The following is a 17,380-nucleotide window of genomic DNA, read 5'->3' as shown; positions in this document are numbered from 1 at the left end:
TCGGACCACATTCCTAAGTCAGAGATCGTTAATATTACAAACATGCAGTATCAGTAAGGTTATGCCCCATGAGTAAATACATCTAGCTAAGGGCACTGCTAAAAATAGCCCCAGAATGTAGGTGAGGAACAACTAATCAAGCTTTACCTAAAACATGTAGGAATCCACAAAGGGGCCCATTCTTCCTTTCTAGCTCCTTTATCCAAATTTCAGGTGTTCCTGGCCATTAAACAAAAACTGTCAATGGGGAATTGTTCAGTTTGACTATCGGTTAATTCATAACCTAGAGTATCAACAATTTAGCAACCATAAATTTTAAGTGCAGTGAAGGAATCCAAAGTGCATAGTATTTCTGCACAGTATTCTCAATGGCAATGCTAAACTGGGGTTGCTTTATCAGTATAAAACACTTTGGAACAGAAACAACAGCAAAGTCTGAGTTTCATTACCCAAGGTAAATCATTCCTTACTCTTTAGTCTTTTAGAAGATAGTTAAGACTTCCCAAATGTATATATGGTAGATGCAAACCACTCCTAAGCACATGTGTATCTGTGCCAATGATTTCAAGGTAGGAGAGGGGGCTCAGTAAGCTACCAATAGAAAGCACAGATTTGAAGGCAGTTTTTGATACATTAAATTACTGCCCAAGACCAATCTGAAAGCAGACTTAGGCTTTAGCACATTCCTAGCAATGACAAACTAAGATTACAACCTACTTTGCTAAAAGGATAGTTTTAAATGTTCTATTAACATACAGAAATGAAAACCCTGAAATTTCATAACCAACAACATGTAGGAAGCCATTATCTGAAGTGTAAGCAACTGCATAGTGCTATTTTAATTATGCATTGCAGGGAAACTGTGATTGTGTCTTCGCCAGTATTTTATTAGAATGTCAATTCAATTGAATTACATCCCATGGGAAAGATTAGCATGGATTTTAGTATGGATGTGTGAAAGTGTTGCTGTGCCCAGGCCAACTTTTAAAAGTTGTGTGCTAATGAGAGTGAAAATGGAAAGAGAAGTGTGAGTTTCTCTGGTCCAAGAAATCCTGCAGCCATTCTTTCCTCCATTCCACTGTAATCCTCACTACATTTGCAAATGGTACAAACTGAACACAAAGCCTGCCAGGCATCAACACTGCACTTGGAGCATTATGAGAGGATCAAAGGGATTTAGGATGAGGAAATGTATGTTCAGACATCTATTCCTCAGCTTAAAACAGGCAGGGAATTAAATATTGAACTATACAGCGAATGGAAATTTATTTGAATCAAATTTTTAAATCTCACCCCCCCCACACACACACACAAAGGAACTTCAGGATTTGGGGTCACCTATGATAATGCCCACATTTTACTAAAGAAACAGAGTCAGGAAAATAGGGTCACTTGACTAGCAAATTAGTGGCAGTGCAAATTTGCTAAGGTCAGTTCACTACCCTTCTTTTTATATTGCTATTACTACAGTTTCTGGACAGTGCTTCAACACTTCCCATTTTGTCTTTTATTGACTTTTTTTTTTTTTAAACTTATAATTAAGGGGAAAATCTGAGTATACGATACAGGCGTTTCTTTGACCAGGTAAAAATAGGACCAAGTAAAGGAAATAGGTAAAAATCGAAGAGATGTAATATTGGTTAAATCTCCCTCCTCCCCAGGGCAAGCAATGTTTATGGATTGCTAGTCTTGGAACACTAGCTGAGATAAGCCCCTGAGAAAAAGCCTGTGAGCTGCTGCTTCCGTGGCCCTCCACTTTCTGCAGTTTCCTTTCTTTTTAGTCCTTGGTGTTTCCAGAAGTTATCACCACCTGCCCAGATGAAAATGAAAATCACTTCAGGAAACTCAAAGTAGTATGTTTTCTTCTGTGATGATCGAGAAATTCAATGGCCATTTCGCGATGCCTTCACGATTAAATCTCAGAGCAGAACACACTATCCTTTGGACAATCTGACCTTTGTACTCTCCTCTCACACAGACCCCAGGAGAGGGAAGGATTGACCAGCCCTGTGGGTGGGGGTGGAACCTGGGATGTGCTGCTGTTACAGACTCTCAACCTACCGCCCACTTCCCTTCCCCCCCACGCCTCCGCCCAACACACACAAACAGTCCAGCCTCCCACCGGACCCCTGACCTCAGTACCGCCTGCAGCGCAAGGAGGAAAAAGTCAGGAGGTAAGAGCCCGCCCTCCGTGGAGCCTTTAAGGCTCTGGTCGCCTCCTCCAGCGCTGGGCAGTGCAAAGGCCTGGTGACTGCGTAAATGGTGGGTGCAAGGCGGGAGGCTTGGGGACAGGAGCTGCCAGCCAGCCGGGCCGGGCACACCACTGGTGAGGTTAGGCCTATTGAAAACATCAAATCGCCTGAGCCAGGATAGACGCCACACATGCATACAATGCCAAGGGCATTGGAGCAAAACTTGGAGACGCAGGACTCTAAGTGTCTCTTCCCTCAGTCCCGGCTCTGAACTCGTGGGGGAATCTCCCACTCTCTTCCCGACCAGGCGCCGGCCTCGTGGCCCCCACTCTGTCGACCTCCACCCGCTCCTCGCCCGCCCGCTCACGTTCCCCCGGGCCCGCCGCCTGCGGCCCGCCCTTCCTCCGCCGCCGGGTCACTCCGGGACAGGCGCCCTCCCCCCGCTCTCCCCGCGGCGGGAGCCCAAGGCTCCAGCGGCTGCGGCGGCGGAACCCCGTGCCAGTGCCGGGCTTTGAACTCCCGCGCGGCACTGGAACCCACCCCCAACCCCCGTGTCCCGGCTCCGGGCTCCCGGCGACCGGCGGCCGCGACCACGGCGGACCGAAGCTCGGCGAAGCCCCTGCCGTGCCCCGGGTGACCGAGTAAAGGGCGCCCCGGTGAGGAGACGGACGGCAGGCGCCCACGGCTTGGAGGGGCAGCCTTAGGCTGCAGGACTAAGAATCGAGCTGCTCGCTCGGACTTTACACCTTGAGTGTTTCTTGCTGTAAAGCTCCCTGAGCCTGGCCCTGGCTCTGCGAGCCGCTGAGAGCGCTGGGCGACCCCTCCCGGGTCCCGGGACTCGAGTCTCCTCCGCTGCGCGTTAGGCAGCTCGGTAAGCCCTCGGTGGCCGGGCAGCGCGTCGGAAGAGCAGGGAGGGTGGGGCCGCGCGGATCTCTGCAAGAGTGAGCTCCTAACTCGGGGACTCCAAGCTCCCAGCAGGTCTTTTTTAATGGAAATGTTATTGAGACCGCCTACACTGTCCTATGCAAAACCCCCTGCAATTGTCTTAATGTATATTTCATTGCAGTATCAAAGGTGCCTGGTGCACAGCTAGATGCTTGCTCACGAACTTCACACACCTGTTTAACCAGCAGTCACACCAAGCAACAGAACATGACCTGCACCCTCAATGCCCCCTCAGCTCTTTCCACCAATCGGGACAATCCCTACCCTGCCTTCCAACACCAGGACTAGTTTTGCCTGTTTTTGTACTTTATGTAAATAGAATCATAGGGAATGTGCTCTTTTGTGTCCGGTGTCTTTTCACTCAATAGCATGTTAGTGAGATTCATCCATGTTTTTGCCTATGGTTGAAGATGGTTGTTTCTCATTGCTGTACACAGTATTCCTTTGTATATATTACAATTCGTTTATTCATTCTATTTTAATGAAAATATAGGTAGCTTCCAGTTTTGTCGTTGTTATAAAAAATGCTATTGTGAACATTCTGGTAGATGCCTTTTGATGACCACTTTTCCTTTTCTGTGGATAAAAAACTAGGAATGGAATTGCTGGATCTTAGGAAGGCATTTGCTCAGCTTTGGTAGACATGGCCAAGAGGTTTCCAAAGGGCTGCACCCGCTTACCACTTATCAACAATATCTTAGAATCCAGTGGCTCCAAGACCAAGTATTGATTGAGGACCTACTGTGTAGCTGGGAAAGAGCAGGGCGCAGGACACACTGAGCCCCTACCCTCAGGAGTTCCAACAGGAGACAGACTATACACACCTCAGCAAACACCCAGACAAACTACTGCCTAGTGGAGGTAAGTGCTGGGAAAATAGTAAAACTGGGCCATGAGATGGAGAAGGGCACGTAAAATGAACTGGTTGGAGAAGGCTTCTGTGAAGAGACAACTGAGTCTAGACCTCAAAGACAAGAAGGAACTCTGGATAAAGACAGGGCATAGGCAGGAAATCATCCCAATCTCTCCTGTCTTTTTTTGCCTCCGGGTTTATAAGACTCCTCAGACTTGGGCAGAACCAAGTTGCAGTTTCCAAGGTCTTCAAGTTCACTCTGCTGCTGCTACTTGGGAGGGGGTTGGGGAGGAAAATCCCAGGAAGCCTCTGGCCAGAGCACCCACCTCTCCCAGCCTCTGAACTCCGAGACACTTCTTTCCCAGTATCTCCACCTTCTGTTGTATAGTTAGTGCTCGTTATGCTTTATGCCCACACTCCACATTTTGCCAAGTACTTTACCACTTGAAACAATATTTCTCACTTCTAGTTATTAATGAGGTAGCCTGGTGTTAGACACACCGTGAGTCCCCAGAAAGGAAACAGACAACATGAAAACGTTAACATGCCCAAGGCCAAAAGGAGAGGCAGCGAAAGATCAAAGGAGGCTCTGGACAGTCCATACCACCCTCTAGGCACTGTGCTGAGGACTTCTATACAGTGTCCCTTTCATTACCACAGCAAACCCCCAAAGTGGGCATCATTATCTCCATTTAACACCTGAGGAAACTAAGACAAGGGAGATTACCCAACAAACCTGAAGTCACATAGTTAACAAGCCGGGAAGTCCAGACACAAACCCAGAATTGTCTAACTTTGAAACCCTGTCTCAGGTCAGGTTTCCTAGAAGCAGAACCTGTGACCAAGATTCATGCTGAGGCAATTATCGTCAGGAGTGCTGTTAGGAGCAGAGTGGGGGGAGCAGAATTGGGCAGGGGAGAAGGTGAGCAAGACTCTCATCTCAACTGGAGACTGACTTTAGTCTATCCCACTAGGAACATGAACTACATCACAGAGTTAGTCTCACTTTGAAGCAAAGGGGGAGGCTTTTGTAGCTATTGTCATGCAGCCCTGGCAGTTCTCCAGAGAAGGGAACATCTTTGGGCCCTTAGCAACCAACACACCACAGAAGGCGAGGGAAGTACCAGATCAATGAAGGGGCTCCAGCTGGGAACCAACAGCACCCACTGTGCCCAGTCTCAGCTTGTCTTTGCCCCAGTCTCCCTTGGGGTACTCAGGATGCCCAGATCACTCCCTGCTGCAAACACTGCAGTCTTCCCACCCCTCCTACACCAGCGGTTCTTTAGGAAGGGCTTGTTAAAACTCAGATTGCTGGGCCCCACCCCCAGAATTTACAATGTAATAGGGCTGAGTGGGATCTGATAATTTTCGTTTCCAACAACCAGGTGATACCTTGCTGCTTGTCTGGGGTGCACTCTTTGAGATCCACTGTTCTGCAGCATCATTTTAGGGCATTACACCTGTGACATCTAAGCTAGACTAATCTGCCAATGATCCCTTATTTTAACTAGGTTATCTGGACAACATGTCTCCCTAAATAGTTACTCTTCTGGTGGAAATATGAGACTTGGTGGCAGATAACTTGAATACGAAAGTCTTCATGGCACCCTGTTGGTGATACCAATGATTCAATCCAACCAAAAAGAAAACTGGGAATTCTAAGCGTTAAAGGAAAGGCTTGAGGCAAAATATTAAATTAGCAGAAATTTTGCCATCAGGTCCTGAGACTCTTATTCTACCTTATGTGTCTCCTCTTTCTAGATTCCACTCATGGGCCCAGAACATTTTATGCTGAAACTGTCTCATACCTGTTCACAAGTGATTTGAGTCCATCTCCTCCAAACAAACATTAAAATCAGCCAAGGTAGGAATATTTACAGCATGGGAATCAGCAAATTCTAAAAAACAGGAATCTTTATTTCCAGAGAGCTAGTTACTGAACTTTTACCACATACCACTGCATCACCAGACCCTTAAAAGCTATTTGAAAAAAGATTAACAAACTCACACCAATGTATAGTTGACAATAAAATTTAATACTTCTGTGTGCCAAATACATACCTATTATGTGCCAACACTATGCTGAGTGCTTTCTCATGTTTTTCTTTTATTTACACAGTAACCTACAGAGGTGTTTTTATTTTAAGAAGAGAAAAATGAGACCCTCAGAAGTTACCTGACTTCCCCAAGGTCACACAACCAGTTAAAGGCTACACCAGCTTTCCAAGCCACATTGACTAATGCCAAAAATCTAGGTTCTTTCTACTGCTGCATTCCTACTTATTTGTAGTTTGAGAGATTAAGGAGACTAAGTCTTAAACCAAAGAAATGATCTTTTCAATGCAGCAGTTCACAAATGCTTTGGTCTCAAGACTCTTTCATACTCTCAAAAAGTATTGAGGACTCCAAAGAGCTTTGGTTCTGAGGATTATAAATAGGATATATAAATAGCATCAATAAATAGGGTATTATAAATAGCATCAATAGTATTAGAATGGAAAATGAGTAATGTTTAAAATATTTTACTAATCATTTAAAATTAACAATGATAAATCCTTATGTATTAATGTAAAGAACATGTTTTCTTAAAAACAACTATATTTTCCAAAACAAGAAACTATTTACTGAACAAAAGGCATTATTTTACATTTTTGCAAAATGTTTAAATGTCGTTTCTTGCTAATATAACAGAACATCACAGACCGGGTAATTTTAAAAGAAAATAAATTTATTTGGCTCATAGTTCTAGAGGCTGGGAAGTCCAAGATCAAGGGGCTGTATCTGTAGGACCTTCTTGCTACATCATAACATGACAGAAGGACAAGGAAGCATGTGAGGCAGAGAGAAAAAGAGAAACCATACTTCATCCTTTTATCAGGAGCCCACTCCTGAGATAAATACCCAACTCCTGCAATAAGGGTATTAATCTACCACCTAAAGGTCCCATGTCCCAATTAATTTATCCAATGAAATTCCAACATGATTTTTCCAGTGAGCATTCAAACCATAGCATTTAGTTTAATAGTATAGCTGGAGTCCCATAACTGCTTCTGCATTCAGTCTGCTGCAGTATGTTGTTTGAGTTGAAGTATGTGAAGAAAATATGACCGTATCCAGCTTGGAAAGGCAGGATCTCATGGACCCCCCAGAAATGGTCTTGAGGACCACCAGGGGTCTTGGAATCACTTTGATGACTGGTGATCTAATTATTAGATGTCAGGCTAATAATTATTAGATGATGGGGACAGTAGGCTTCAAACTTTAGTCCATCCAATCTTAGGAGTTAAGATTATTTAGAATTTGACTAAGCTAGTGAGCTAAATGGCTATTTTATAAGGTAAACATAAAAGTTCCCCCCCCACTCTCTCTCTCTCTCTGTCTCTCCCTTTCCCTCTCTCCGCTTCTCTCTTTCCTCCTCTCTTTCTGTCTTTTAAATCCCAGTAACTACCAGCCCACTGATTTGCCATATCCCAACAATGGCATTTGCAATACCGTTTATTCATTCAGCAAATTATATTAAGCATCTAATATTGTACCAGGCACCATACTAGACACTGAGGATATAAAAGTATGTAAAACATCCACAGTGGCTACCTCTTTGGGGCTTACATTTTACTGGGAGAGACAGGCTATGTCACATACAGAAATGTGTGGTTCCATAAAAAGATAATGAGAGATTTTCTGCAGAAGGAAGTCTTTCCAGGGAAGTGCTAAGGGGAGTCCTGAGGATTCCTAGAAGTGAATTCAGAAGAGGTGGGAAGGAAATGGGCAGCTCAGATGGCAAGACTAAAAGTGATGTGAAATAAGACCTATAGCCTATGTCAAGGATTTGGCTCCTAAAAAAAAGAAAAAACAAGTTTTTTACCGGAAAAGGGTATGATATGATGAGACCATTCAGAAGGCTTTTGAGTAGCCTAGGCAAGACAAGGTCTAGGCAAGCTTCAGCTCACATGAGTGGAGGGGGATTAAGACAAGTACACAGATTTGAGAGATGTCCAAAGGTAAAACTGATAGAAGTGAATGCTGAGTTGGATATGGGGAAGGAGAAGGTATCAGGAATACCTCCCAGATTGCTTCAAACATCTATTGAACACCCGCTATGTGTCAGTCACTGCACAAGGATCTGATGTCACAGCCAAATAGGAATTGGGATTAGGTTTGACTAGAATAGAAAATAAAACTATTCATTTCTTAAATGAAATAGGCCTTTTGTTTTATCTTCTCTCATTTAAAAGTCTATAAGCCCAAGTTCCAGCATCCTACTTCATGAAATTTAGGATCCTCTGACTTTGTTGCTCCCCCAGGCTGGACCTCCATTCCCAAGGGCCCCCAAGATGGTTTCTCCAGATCTGGCCATTGTACAAATGTCCAGCCATCAGGAAGAGGAGGGTGAAAAATAAGGGGCAAAGCATAAAGGAACTTCCCAGATGCAACCACACAACACTTTTGTGTATGTCCATTGCTCAGAATTTATCCAGTAGCCCCAAAGATGCTGAAGGGATGCTAGGGAGTGCAGTCTTCATTCTCGGGAGCCATATATCCAGCTAGAAGTTTTACTACCAAGAAATAAGAGGAAAAATATAATGAGGGACAACATAGTTTTCACAAATACAGAATTAGACATAGGTGTTCCATTTTTGAGGACTTACAGCAGTCTGAGGTCAATGGTTTCCATCTTGTGTATCTCAGTTTTCTTCAACTGTCAAACAAGAGTTCCTGCTAGGTGACTTCTGTAATTTCTTTCCATTATGAATCTCTCTACACATCCATGAGGGATTGTATAACTGTTCATTTTTCAAAAGTGCTGATTGTATTTGATTTGTTATAAATGAATACATTTTGCTGAAGACCAATTTTCCTGCAATGATTCTTTTTGCTAAAGTTGGCTTAACTGGAATCAGTAGAAAGTGATGCTTTTGCTGATTCTTTGTGTATCTGATGCCTTTGTTTTGTGAAAAATCAAATATTAATATAATGGAAAATGTAAACTCTTGTGGTTATTTGAATTAACCACGTGGTCTGAAAATGGTGGAAAGAAGTATCACTTCTTTTAAGAAAACATAAAAAACACTTCTTCAATAAAAAACAAATAATTCTCGATTACAAACATTTTAATGGTAAACAGAAAATAAGGAATTATTCAACTTATTATTCCCTTCACCCTAAATCTACCCGATTTGAAACGGTTGGAGTAAAGGACAGATCACTTGTTTTGGTTTTGTCTGTTTGTTGCGATAATGTTTATTGTCAGTGTTGTTTGAGTTAACTCCAGATTTAGACTGAATTTCCCCGAAGTGCTGGAGAAAGAAGATAACCCATAACAATACTGGTTACCCACAGGAAAAGAACTTGGATTTATAATTTGCTAGGATTAGACCATAAAGTAGATAATTTATAATTCAGTTTGTCCAATTCTGACTTTTGTCACTAGACTCTTCTTAAATCTAGCTAGCCTTACACACACACAAAATGGCTACATTATAATATTGACTCTGATTCCAATTTTTTATTGAATTAATTTAATTAGTATTAAGGCATGGTGATAGTTCTCATTTCATTTTGTATGCAAAACTTTCCTGATTTGATTTGCTGAAATTGAATACTTTAAGGGATTATAGCCATAGGATTCTATTTTCCATAAATGATTAATTAATTTTGTTCAAAATATCTTAAATATTATTAAGCATATTAAAAGAAGGCATTGAATATATAAACTTTACGAAAGCACTGCTTAAATCATCAAACATATTTCTTGTTAAATTAATTTAAATAACAAATTTAGTGAACAAGTTTATGTAGAGGTATTTTCTCCTCCAATATGAGTGATTCGAAAACTAGCAAGAAAATGTATTTTAAAACTTACCTTTCCTTATTGTTTTCAAGCTAAAATTCATGCACAAAGGTTTTAATGTGTATATATGTGTCTGTATATGTAAATAAACATCTGTTTTCCTGTGTGAAGTTATTGCCCTACAAGAAAGCATAATTTATATCAATTTGGATGACTTGAAATATCCTTTATGAGATAATTAAAGTATAAACTGTTCCTAAACTATTAACCTTCTGGTAGCTTCATAAATGTAGCAGCTGATGACATACCATAAAGTACAACTGTCAACTTTTAAGATATGAGCTAAGCTTGCTTGCTCATATTTGGGCATAGATAAGAAACTTGACTCAGTCTAGTTTTATAGTTGCCCAGAGATTTAAATAAGAAGGGATGATTGTCTATCACAGCTCATAATAATGCACTTACATTTAGAGCTCCAAATACCCCCACTCCCCAGTCGGCATGCTTCTCGAGGCCTTCGGACTGAAAAACTGCAGCTGTGTTTATGTGGTAATTTAGAATCCCTATTACATATGCAAGCAACTGGGTTCCATGGCTCAATCACAATTCATTCATTTTGCTTTTTTTGTACCAAAGAAATAAAATCAGAGAACTCTATAGCATTATGGCCAGCCCCTCAAAATCACAAAAATCAGGAGATTGAAAATGATAGCCCCACAAAACCCACAAATCGTTTCCATTTGCCATTAAATAAAGTTCACAACAGAAATTCCAGATATATGTAGTTAAGGTGTGTTATTCAGTTCAGCAAACATTTAGTAAGACAAGAAAACAAGTAGCCATAGTAAAATAAATTAAAACATAAATAAGGAAAGGCCTTTACTTTGAGGATACTGAAGCCTAAAAGAAGATATTTTGAATCAAGCACCATGTGTCTATTTGTGTGCATGAGTGTGTGTGTGTGTGTGCGCGCGCACTTTATGGAGAACACCAATAAATGAACTGAGTTTGTTTCTAGATATGAATAAAATTCTCCAATACTTTTCTTTGGGAATGTTACAAATCTGTGCAGTCATATTATTTATGATTCACATAGCAAAGATTTTTAAAGTATTTGCTTATTGTCTAGATCCACAGGGACCCTAGCAAAAGTATCTGTAGTTCATCTTGTTACATATACTAGCCAGACTCTGAAAAGTTATGTAGAAATTGGCTTTTGTGCAAATGGAAGACTGTTTTCATGATGCTTAATAGTTAACTCAAATTCAAATTTTAAAGTCATATTCTAATTCAGGTGTTTTTTTATAGATCTGGGCTTTTCTCGTATTATTTTTACTTATTGAATGTGTGTGTCTACAGTGTGAGGGGGATGTACCAGCATCTTATAAGGAAAATCATTTTACTCTAGAACATTCAACACTTTTTAAAGGTGCTGTAGAGAAATGGAATTTTTATAATCATTTTGGAACATAACATAGACTCCTTCTAATTTACTCGTGGGTTGCATTTCAGATGTTAAGTTGATTGGTATGCAAAAGTTGCTACTGGAAATAACCTCTTCCATGTTAAGTTTTCAAGAAAGCATACAAAAGCAATTCATTAATCTAAGATATGGCTCTGTCATAACTGTTCCTAACTATGTTTTTTTCCCTCTAACTTTTGAGCACTCTTGAAGTAGGGAATCAACAACTCTCTTGTCTTTTCAACTCAGTAGGCAAGGACTTCACAACCTCAAAGTCACAATGATTGCTAAACCAGGGCTCCTGAGGTGACGAGAGAGGGGTTGGGAAGGATGGCTGAAGGGTAGGACAACTGAGCTATAAGGGATGAGATGATGGGATGGAAGATAAGGGACCTTTTGCTTTCTTTTCTAAGCAGTTATAGAAAAGAACTGCCATTACTGAGATTGATAAAAGGAAAATAAACATCAAGCACTATGACTCTACCTTTTTTTTTCTCTAGACAGGGTGTGTTGCCCAGGCTGGAGTGCAGAGACATGATCTGGGCTCACTGCAACCTCCGTCTCCTGGGTTCAAGTGATTCTCCCACCTCAGCCTCCTGAGTAGCTGGGACTACAGGCATGCGCCACCCAGCTAATTTTTGTATTTTTTGGTAGAGATGGGGTTTCACCATGTTGGCCAGGCTGGTCTCAAACTCCTGACCTCAGGTGATCTGCCCACCTCAGCCTCCTAAAGTACTGGGATTACAGGCGTGAGCCACTGTGCCTGGCCTGGCTCCATCTTATAAACTTTTTGCTCTCAAAACAATTAGATAGATATATGATTGATTGATTGATTGAGATGTATGATAGGAGTTTTGAAAGTGGTGAGAAAAATTAAAGATACACATGCAGGCCAGTATGTACAGGCTGATTTCAAAGTCAAATTACATGGGTTCTAAACCCTGATTTACCACTTGGAAGTTGCATGACTTACAGCAAGTATTTAAATCTGTCTGGGCCTTGGTTTCCCTATTAGAAAAAAAAAAGAGATAATAATAGAACTGTACTGAATTCATAGAATGTGGTAACAGAGTAAATGAGATAATCTATATAAAGTGATTAGCACAATGTCCAGAACATAGGAAGTGCTCAACAACATTAGCCAACAGCAGCAGCAGTAACATTATTTTTATGGAACATTGTTGAAAGCTGCAGGGATATAGAAAAAACATATTCAGTGGGAGGGTAAGTTCCAACTTAACTAGATTTGTGACTCTGAATGGATCATTCAATTTCCTGGGATCTCATCTTCCTCAGGATATGTCTAGATAAGTCAATGCTTCTCGAGTGTCAATGTGTGTGCAATCACCTGAGGATCTTGTTAAAATGAAAATTCTAATTCAGCAGGTTGGGGGTGGGACCTGAGATTCTGCACTGCTAACATGTTCCAGAATGAGATTGGTACTGATGGTCTGGGTACTACACTTTGAGTAGTAAAGATCCAGATGGTATCCAGTGAGTGTCTTTTTCAGCTTCAATCCAGTTTATAATTAAGACACTGGCCCATTTTTGTATATAAAGAAAGAATGAAAATTCAGGTTCACTTTTGAGAAAAATTAACCTCATATTAACATGGAAATTTTGTCTCTAGAGCTCCAAGAGATTGGAAGAGAAAGTCAGGATTCATCTGAAGGGTCAGATAATTGGCTGCTGAGAAGGTGGACAAAGGGGGATGTTTCCTGATGAGGTCCTCAGGACAGAGGCATTTTAAGTTGGGAAGGCTTTTTTTTTTCTTGATTCTGGAAGGCAGCATGGCATCATAGTGAAGAATGAGGGTGTGTGTGTGAGGGGTGGAGGGGTGTGTGTATGTAATCAGCTACACCTGGATGGTTATCTCAACTCTGCAATGTAATGGCTGACCTTGGGCAAATTTCTTAATTTTTCAGTTTCATTATCTCATCTGTAAAATGGGAATAGTAGTACTTTGTTGGACTCTACTGACAATTAATTGATATAGGGCCTAAAGTACTTAGCACAAGGCTTACATGCACAGGTAAGTGGCCAGAAAATGTTGTCTATTAAAATTATCATCGTCATTACCATTAGCCTTATATTAGGAATGCTAGAAGGCTAACCATTATAATCTTAATTCTATTTTAGTTTCGATGACAGTGGTTCTGAAACTCCAGTGTGCCCCAGAATCAACTGGATGGCTTATTAACACAGATTGCTGGGCCTCATCCTCAGAGATACTGATTCTGCAAGCAGTTCTTCGGTGGGGTCCAAGCGTCTGCATTTTTAACAGACTCTCAGGTGATACGACGCTGCTGGTCTGGGGACCACATTTTGAGAACCAACAATCTACAGAATTACTTCCTATAACTGGCATGATTATTAAGTGATGATGAATCTTTGGTAAGTAAATTTTCCACCCAAGTGAAGGTTACCTCAGATGCGACACTTTCATTTTAATCCCTTTTTGATGAAAACTTTTCTAAAATATATCATTTTTATTCTTATATATGTGAACAAGGGGCTCTTAAATACCACTTAGCTTTTCTTTTGATTGAAGTTATCAAATAATTCCTCTTGATTTCAGAAGGGATAAATAAGCATGGCCTTTTGACTTATGAACTTATTAACCTGAACAATATTTCAGGGCTGTGTTCCTGAAGGGACAGTCATAGATCCCGAGAAGAGATAGTAGTGAAACTTACAAGTCAGCACGAGTTCTCTGAGAATAAGTAGGTAAAGCTAACTATTTCCTTTATTGTTATGACTACTAGATTGGTAAATTGGAGAAATGATATAGGCATAGATATTGGACTAGCCAGGCTTACCAGGCAATACCAAAATGTGTTGAGTTGATTAATGGATGGGTGCCATTCTGGGTAGATATTGCTTGTAGAGTGCCAGAGGGTTCTGTCCTTGGCTTTGTCTAATTCTTTCTCAGTTATTTGGATGAGCCAGAACATAACCCATTCCCATTCTTCAGGGATATGAAAACATAGATAAGAAGACCACTTGACAGATAATAAAGAAAGGGTGTGAAGGAGAGTCAGAGTAGACTTTGAGGGCCCAAACAATCCAGAACTCTGATTTCTCTGATAGTTATGATCACTTGATTACCTGTTATGATACTGTAGTGTAATAGCCAAAATAGGTATGTGACTGCCTTAGAGCTTCTGGTCTTTGCTGCCAGGATAACAGCAAATTAACCTTAATTTTCAAGAACACATCTCTTGCTGCTCAACCAAATTTTATCCTTTCTCGTATGTCTTCTTTCAACCTGCTCTTAGATTGCTGTTTCAGCTCTACAAGCGTCCATGAAACCAGATAACCAAACTTGACAAGAAATATAAATGAAACAAGAGTAAGCAGACCAATGGAGAACATAAGGGACCATTTGTTTGAAGTTTGGCTCTAGAGTCTCAGAGAGTGTTTTTTCTTACATTTATGTTCCAAAGGAATGAAACGATTCAATCTTTGGCCTCTTGAGCTTTCATATATTGGTATAAGAGACTCAACTATCTATTCAATTATCATTCACATTTCAGAGAAAATTGTATTTATTTTATTGAATGATGACTTACCAAAAGGTTGCTACAAATTAATAGAAGGTGAAATACATAATGCTGTATATTCTACTCAAATATATTCATTGTTCAATTAAATATGGTTGTAAGCACAATATTAAGCCAACTGCCTTGTATTCATGTATGTACACATACCCTGTAAGTCTTGCTTTCTCATTTGCTATTGCCAAGGTGATAACTCTTAATGACAGATGGGAAAATGTTTTAAATAGAAAGGAATTTGGAGGAAACTAAAATAAATCTCACTTTACTTCATTATTCCACATCTTCTTTCCCTGAATGGCAACATATTAGTGAAGACCCTCTTAACAATACATGAGTTTTATTTGATAGGCTGTCTGATTTGCACTTATTTCCCATAGGCAATGAGTGTGTGTAGTCAAGTCTAGGTTAGGGTCAGACAGGTTTTTCATTTATCTTTTCTAATGACCTGTAAATGTTCCACTGACTTGGGCTTTTATTTCGGAAGTAAACATTTTGCTAACTAGTCACAGGTCATGTAGGCATATTAAAAACTCCCTGCTAATTTATCATCATTGTGTAGCTAACCTCCAGTAGGTAAACTAGGTCCTTTTTGCTCTCTTGATTTTATGATGTTGGCAGTAGTAGTAAGTATGCATTACTTGGTCTCATCCCTAACCTGAGAAAATGAACCTTTTTACAGTCCTTTCAATCTGATCACACTATTTTAAGTGCTGATGTATTCTGAAAAGATGAATTGTTTTATGTTGCAAGGTTTCCACTGAGTAATAGAGTATCCTGTGGGTGAGGGAGGAAGAAGTGTAGAGTTACAAATTTAAATACACTGGCTCTGTGTTCAGAGACTTCCATATAAGGGAGCAAGGTGATACTATAAAATATTCAGATGTATTCTGGGGGTACTGTGCATTTCCTAGATTATCAGTTTCCTTTGCTACATTTCTGGGGACTAACTGCTAACATAAGAATTGTAGATGATTCATAATTAGTAAATGCGCTTTGTTTTTCTTTGCAGCAATATTTGCAAAAATAACCTTATTTTTGGTACATTTATTTCTGTCTATTGGGCATTTTGTGACAAATATATTACTTGAAATGTCATACTTCAGAATTGTTTTCTTTTCTTCTATTTTGAGGAAAATATTAAGGTTCTGATTTGAATTGTTTTAGGACAGAAATATATTAAGTAATACATGTTATTAATAAGCTCCATGTTTTTCTCTATTCTCTATAAGGTGCTAAAACATTCCAGACATCAGATTCTTAATCTAGAAAATTATTTAAACAGCAGCAGCAAAATTCAAATTTTCTGACAACGGAAGGTAGAACAGGAAGTTCTCATTTGGGGATGATTCTGGCCCCTGGGGACATTTGTGGAGACATTTTTAGTTGCCTCAACCTGAGGGGGTCAGGGGAAGTGTGTTCTACTGGTATCTAGTGGGTCGAGATCAGGGGTGCTGCTCAACTTCCTGCAGTGCAAAACACAGCGCTCACAATAAGGAATTATGCAGCCCAGAATGTCAATAGTGCTAAGACTGAGAAACCTGGACCTACAACTCTGTTTTCAATACAAATACAAATGAGAAGGAGTGAGGCAGTCTGAACTTTACACACTGGATCAAAATCCTTTTCAAAGGTGGAAATAAAGAAACCCTAAAGGAGGAACTTAACCTAGGATACAAGAAGAGAGGAAACATTTTGTTCCTTTGTGTTCCACATGTCATTAGGAAGTACACATGCACGGACTATTACATCACAGTGAATCATGACCACGTGTTCATTCGAAACATTGTGGTATTTGTTATTCCTAACTTTAATATACTGTAAAATCTGAATGTGGCATCACCAAACACCATGAAATGTGTTCTCCCCTTTTCCAATAGTGCATCAACTAATGGTTAAATGTGATATTTAACTTGACAGAGTCTATGCAATCCTTCTGCTTTTTATTCTGCTTAGAGATCAGAGCCTGTAGAACAGGATGATAGTTGAAAGCAGATGTTCTTCTAAACTATGTTTCACTCAAATTCAGCAATATGATAAAAGAGGAAAAATGGGGAAACATTGATGGGGCTTCAGGATAAAGGGTTTTATATTTTTCACAATGATTTGAATGTTAGTTCTCTTCTTTTCCAGGCCACATTCTGGTGTATTCTCTCATTATTTAATTATGTGTTACCTGTTGCTTTAGTCTGTCCTTTCTGATTTACTTCCAGTTTCTATTTCATTTATATACATGTGTGTATGTGTGTGTGTGTGTGTGTATTTATATATGTGTGTAGGTGTAATGTATATGTATACATGTTTGTATATATACATTATATATGATGTATATATACACAAAATAATTATATAGTAATCATTAATATATATCACATATAGACAATATATAAATGATATGTTGTTAATATATATATCACATATATAATAATATATTCTGCTCATACCTTGACTCCTAACTGAAATGTTACTTTCTCAGAGAGGCCTTCCATGACTATTTCGTGTAAATTAAATACCTTCATCCATTGCCTTCTCTTATCTAGCACATTTTTTTCTCCATTTATATATATATATATATATATA

General features: G+C 39.9%; 1 long non-coding RNA gene across 2 annotated transcripts; it reads left to right on the top strand.

The window, feature by feature from the left end:
• The first annotated feature begins 2,086 nt into the window (after positions 1–2,086).
• Positions 2,087–15,784, top strand: LOC108543062 (uncharacterized). 2 transcript variants are annotated; one of them, XR_001889444.1, is made up of 5 exons: positions 2,087–2,174; positions 3,732–3,998; positions 5,752–5,854; positions 13,383–13,637; positions 14,522–15,784. It is a non-coding gene; the product is annotated as an uncharacterized LOC108543062 (long non-coding RNA). The 2 variants fall into 2 exon arrangements; XR_001889445.1 differs by lacking the exon at positions 2,087–2,174 and adding an exon at positions 2,840–3,063.
• The last annotated feature ends 1,596 nt before the right edge of the window (positions 15,785–17,380 follow it).

Source organism: Rhinopithecus bieti, unplaced genomic scaffold (assembly GCF_001698545.2).
Source record: "Rhinopithecus bieti isolate Rb0 unplaced genomic scaffold, ASM169854v2 scaffold_23460, whole genome shotgun sequence".
Lineage (NCBI taxonomy): Eukaryota > Metazoa > Chordata > Mammalia > Primates > Cercopithecidae > Rhinopithecus > Rhinopithecus bieti.
This window is presented reverse-complemented; position numbering and strand designations above follow the sequence as displayed.